We start from the raw sequence: 6,183 nt of genomic DNA, 5'->3' as shown, positions 1-6,183 counted from the left end.
AAATGTGTTTTAAAAATCAATTGTGTGTTTAGAGGTTCTTAAAAATGTTATTTATACAAGGTATGTATAGAGATAGAATCACTTGAAAAATATTTTGATGAAACCCTAAAATATTAGACTTTGTCCCTAAAATAAGACATTAACTTAACAATCTTGACTTTCCCTTCTCTTGGAAATATGCTAGTTGTAAGTCCATAAAATCTTGATAAATGGTTTAGTTTTGTGCAGCCACTTACAATGTGTCACAGATGATATACAGAACAGTTAACAATTCAAAATGTTTGAAGTTTGAAAGACTCTTTGGTTGAGATTCACACAAAACTGATGCATAAGATTTTTGAAAACCTAAACAACAAATCAGAATATATTTCATTTATTGTCAAAAGCAAAAATGTGCACTTTTATAATAAGGGCATTGAAAATAAAACCATTTGGAATCATGAGGTTTGGGGGTTAAGTGTTAAGTCTCCTAAGGGCTGTGTGATCCCAGGGAGGCCGATAAAACCCCGTAAACTTTAATTTCTACATCTGTAACATTCAACAGAAAGATAACAAATTAATAAGATTTTATTAGCTTGATTTGTATACTACCTAGGATAATTCTGAAGGCTTTTCATTGGGACATTTTCTGCATACTCATATGCAACAAATGGGACATCAAAAAGAGTACTGTGAATCACACAGGTTTTCTGTTTTATTTCCTGTAAATTATACATAATAGAACACCTGTTTACCAAATGAAACTATTAAACCATGACAATACTGGAACAATATTCTAAATGATAATTCTTGAAGTTCATAAGGCTATTAAAGTTAAACCATATTTAATGTGGACATTTGAGATTTTCCTCTAAAATGCTTTTTAAAAGTAAGTTGAGGGCCTTACATATATACACACACATATATTTTTTTCCTCTTAACCTCATCGGAAAGTACACATACTGTTTGAATACTTTTTATTTCCCTCTATTTTTTTTTTTAACTAGAGCTTCCTTCCTTTCCTCTTAGACATTAACCCAGGATCCCAGCTCCAGGTCTGTGCCTTATACGTCTCTCACACAGCAGCAGGACATACTGGTAGAAGTGGATTAGAAGAGAAAAGGGGAAACAAAGAAGAAGTCCAAGCTTAGTCTAAAGGAAACATCTGGTCTCTAACTGCAATGCTGTGCTAAAAAAGAAACACCGACTGGGAATTTGAAGTTCAATTACCAACCATGACCATAGCAGATAAAGGGCAAATTCAGGAGTTAAGATGCTAAAGCGTAACCCTTGGTCAGTTTGACAAAACACCACCTTCCAGGGAACTTAACAATTGCCTTTCATATAATGACTAACTACAGGCAAAAATCCTAAGCTAGAAAACACTACTGTTTTTAATTTAACCGTTTCTCTAGTTTAGAATGATGGAAGCACAGTTAACATCTGCTGAATGTTCCTGTAGATTTCTCATAAAATTGACATTTCTCATAAAATTAATCGACTCTGTGCTCATTGTGTTCACAGAACAAGATCTAAAAAATGACTTTTATTTTGTACGCTTTTGCCTTTGTATTATCGATGTCTTCAGAAGTAGAGATAATGGGATAATGAGACCTTATCTGACCATATTCAAGCTTTCTACTTTATCAGCATGTTATCTATCTTGTGAAGATTGTGCAAATTGTTTTCTCTGTATTCAATCCCAAAGGCCTTGGTGCATAGAAATGGATCCATGGAGGACACAGAAACACAGGGAAGGATGTTGAGTAGTTGGTGTTGGATATTAAAGCAGAGATTAGATTAGAATCACAATGACCAAGGTCACTAACTTAAAAACAATAACGATTGCAAAATAATTTGTACATTTTTCATACAAACCAGTACCCACAAACAAGAGACTGGTGGTTGGATTTATTTAGCTACCATAGGCTGTGCAGAGTGCAAAAGAGATCAGGTGAACACATCAAGTCAAAATAAAGTGGCATCGCCACAATTTTTTTTTGTGGTAACTCAAGGGAGAAAGAATCTGTCTCATGGCAAGAAAAATATACCTTTGCATGAGAGTATACTTAATTTCCAGCCCAAACCAAGTAAGAGTGCGTTACCCTTGTCCAGCACATTGAAGGCTGGACAAAAGTTATTTCCATAACTTAAGTGAAGAAAAGTAGTTCTGCATAGCAGGAAAGGAAATTGATAGATAAACATGTTTGTGCCATTCAGGAGACAGCCATGATTAAAGGAAAGGCTACTACTGACGCTCTCAGGACAAGAGTCAGTCACTTCAAATGTAGGAGAGAACTAGTTTAGCTTCTTCAGTGACCATAGCCAACATTCTTCCCCCGTGAAACCAATACATGTCGAACCTTTGCATTGTACGTCTTCCTGGTCATGTTTCCTTCCAAGCAGGCTTGCTTGTTCTGTGGCAGTCCATGTCAGGATCGATGTTCCTTTCCCACACCCTAATAAAGGCATCAGTTCTCCGGTGGCCTTTCTTATTCCCTGTCCAGATTTTGCATGCATATGAAACAATCGAAAATGGCCTGGTGTAGATCGTGGATATGGCAGGCCTCAAAGTGACATCCTTGCTCCTTATTATTTAAAAGGCTCTCGCGAATCCGATTTGTCCAATATAATATGTCACTTGACTTATTGTCTAGTGCTTCCATGAATGCGGATTGTGGGGACAAGTGAAATCAAATCTTTGACCAAATCAATCTTTTCTCCATTTGTCACGATGTTCTTTATTGATCCAGTTGTGAAGATTTTTATTTTCTTTACATTAAGATATAATCCATAGTGAAATATTTAGTCTTTGACCTTCATCAGTACTTCAAGTCATCGTAACCAGAAGCTAGGTTGTGTCACTAGGTTGTGTATATTGCAGGGGGTTAACAAGCCTTCACTGGTCTGGAAGCCACATTCAACCACTGTAACCACTGTGCCTGACGGGATCCTAATAAGTAGCAAAGGCATCTTCATGACAAAACTGTCGGTGGCCATTTGTTTACCTTCCATCTTTCTTTACTCCATTTTAAACCGAACTCCATTCCCAACATAATCAAAACCATTTTTCTATTAAATAGCTAAAACTGATGAGTAGATTTCACATACCCTGTGGCCATACTGAGAATTTAACTATCATCTTCAAAAGAAGAACTACAGTTACTTAAATTGTGTAACCATATGTGAAATGTAAATTCTTTAAAATATAGTAAAGACAATCCACATAGTTATTTCAGTCGTCTTAAATCCCAGAGAAACAGAGTGTTGCTAAACATCCTTAGAGAACATAAAATAAGCATCTAGGTAGGGTCATAAGAATTGGAAGAGTTCTTTCTATTTCTACATTGTGCAACTTATCTTAATGGGTAATTTTGAGTAGTTTTAGGGAAGCAGTTCTCAACCTGCGGTTCGAGACCCCTTTGGGGTCGAATGACCCTTTCACAGGGGTCACCCGATTCATAACAGTAGCAAAATTTCAGTTTTGAAGTAGCAACAAAAATAATTTTAGTAATGGGGAGACACCACAACATGAGGAACTGTATTAAAGGGTTACCGCATTAGGAAGGTTGAGAATCTCTGTTTTAAGGTATCATTGAAAAAAGTATTTAGCCAGTTAACATTCTATTGACAATCTATAATTTACACACTTTCTGCAGCAGCCTATGAATAGCTTCTGACCAATAACATGCCACATATATTTTCTTTCCTGGTTTCCCTCAGGAAGAGACAGCTTGGTTAAATATTTTGGTAACTTAGTAAAACTTTAGAGTTTATTTATACAACTCTAGTTTAATAGATTGTATCAACACATGCTATCAAAGCAAGTTCCCCTTTTGCCACCTAGACTCAAGTTCCTAGATAAACTTTTAGTTGATTTAGTTTATCACTAGGATTTCCAACTGAGAATTATTTTAGTTCTTCCTATGGCCCTTAGAAATTTTGTTTTAGGAAGAAATGTGTCATACTTATAGTCATGTCATAGAAACTTCTAATGTTACGCATCATTCAAAATATGTATTAAAAAGGCATTCTGAAAATAATTTTAGATTCCCCATTTGATTTTCTTTTTTGTTTGTCTGTTTGTTGTTTCCAGCCATGTTACAAGATGTAAATAATGAATAAATTACTAATGGTGAGAACTGACTCATAGGAATCCTATGCAAATAATATTATATGATCCTTGAGGAGAATCAAGGATTCTTGTTGTTCATCACAAGAGAAGCTAGTCCTGGAACATGGGAAATTAGGAACCTCTTCATTTAGAGACACAGTCTCTTCTCATAAGTTCCTGGAGAACTTGAAATCCTTAGAACAATAACCCCTTTTCTCAAACTCCCTGCTTTGTACTCCTAGGCCACACTTCTATTATCTAAATCTTCCACCCTTCATATCCAAGCCTTTAGAATGCTGTTGTAGTCTCGGTAGACTAGAGAAACAAATACAGGGAGACTCATATGTGTATAAGAAAGAGGTTTATATACAAGGACAGTTGAATATTGAGGAAACATCCCAGCCCAGTCCAGATCAAGTCCCTAAGTCCAATATTAGCCCATATGTCTGATTTCAATCTATAAAGTCCTCTTCAGACTCTAAAACACATGCAATGACGCTGAATGCAAGAAAACCACAGACCAGTGGGTGGGAAGTCCTGTGAATCCAGTGGCATTGTACGCACTTCAGTGCTGGCAGGAGTCTCCATGTGGCTGCTCCAGCACCCAGGACTACATCACGGTAGGTCCTTGTGTCTTCTCCTCAGGGATGTCTTGCACGGAGTCAGCCTTGTCAGTAGAGAATCTGCAAGGGAGTGAGCTGAGAGAGAGAAGTGTCTCTTGTCTCCAAGGAGGAAAAACTCCATTTTGGATAGGGACAAGTTAGAGGACAAGGAGAGATAGGAAGAGAGCAAAATCCCATAAATCGAAAGCAGCGGTTCTCAACCTGTGGGTTGCAATCCCTTTGGGAGTTGAACGTATCACAGGGGTCACCTGATTCGAGCTCTCAATTGAGAAATAAGCTCAGGATCAATTATGGACCAGATAAAGTACCCTATTCCTATGATTCTTGGGCCTGGGGTGACTTGGAGGACACATGCACAGACACTGCATGCTCTCAGACCAAGTCCAAACTGGGGAGACACTAGGGCCATGCTTTTCAGAAGAGCCTTGTGCCACCATTTGTGGAAGTTACATAATCTGGTGTCAATTTGAGGATTAAGAGTGTAGGGGTGAAATCTAGCCTGTCAATCAAGATATAACCAATGAGGGCTTTGTGTGGGCATGGCTTTCTCCTGAGAATTCTGGTCCTTGTGTCTTCTCCTCAGGGATGTCTTGCAGGGAGTCAGCCTTGTCAGTAGAGAATCTGCAAGGGAGTGAGCTGTTTCTCGTGCATGCAATGTCTGCTTTATTTCCATTGTCTAATAAAATAAGGCGAGGATTGTTCAGTTGGTAACACATTTAACTGAAACTGCCACTCCTTTGGGATTGAAGAAATGCTCTCTTGCTTCTTTCTAAGACTTGTAATGTCTGTAACTTAGTATTCCGGTGAGTCTCCACTAAATTATAAGCCACTGGTGGGAAGAGATATGGCTTGGCAGTCATTACAGTGTGTGTCAAGGATATACTGAGTAATCTCAATGCTTTTCAACATTATAATGAAGTCATGGGCAGCAGATTTACACAATTCAATGCATCCATTGATCTCTCGACTACTGCTTCTATTAGCATTGATTGTAAATACATTCAAGATGAAATACTTGACAACTGCAATCTTTTTTCAGTATGATGATGTTACCTATTGCTCCAATCATGAGGATTTTCATTTTCTTCACTTTGATTTGCAATCCACGCTGAAGGCTAAAATCCTTGATCTTCACCAGCAAGTGCTCCAAGTTCTCCTCATTTGCTTTTAAAAAAAAATCATTTTATTAGGTCCTCATTTTTCCCCTCCCTCCCCGCTTCCCCCTCCCTCATGAGCCCTTGATAGTTTATAAATTATCATTTTGCCATATCTTGCCCTGTCCGATGTCTCCCTTCACCCACTTTTCTGTTGTCTGTCCCCAAGGGAGGAGGTCACATATAGTTCCTTGTAATCGGTTCCCTCTCTCCAATCCATTCTCCCTCTACCCTCCCAGGATCACCACTCACACCACTGGTCCTGAAGGGATCATCCGCCCTGGATTCCCTGTATTTCCAGTTCCTATCTGTA

This window comes from Echinops telfairi, unplaced genomic scaffold (assembly GCF_000313985.2).
Source record: "Echinops telfairi isolate 266 unplaced genomic scaffold, ASM31398v2 ScPeMD7_23;HRSCAF=83, whole genome shotgun sequence".
Lineage (NCBI taxonomy): Eukaryota > Metazoa > Chordata > Mammalia > Afrosoricida > Tenrecidae > Echinops > Echinops telfairi.
This window is presented reverse-complemented; position numbering follows the sequence as displayed.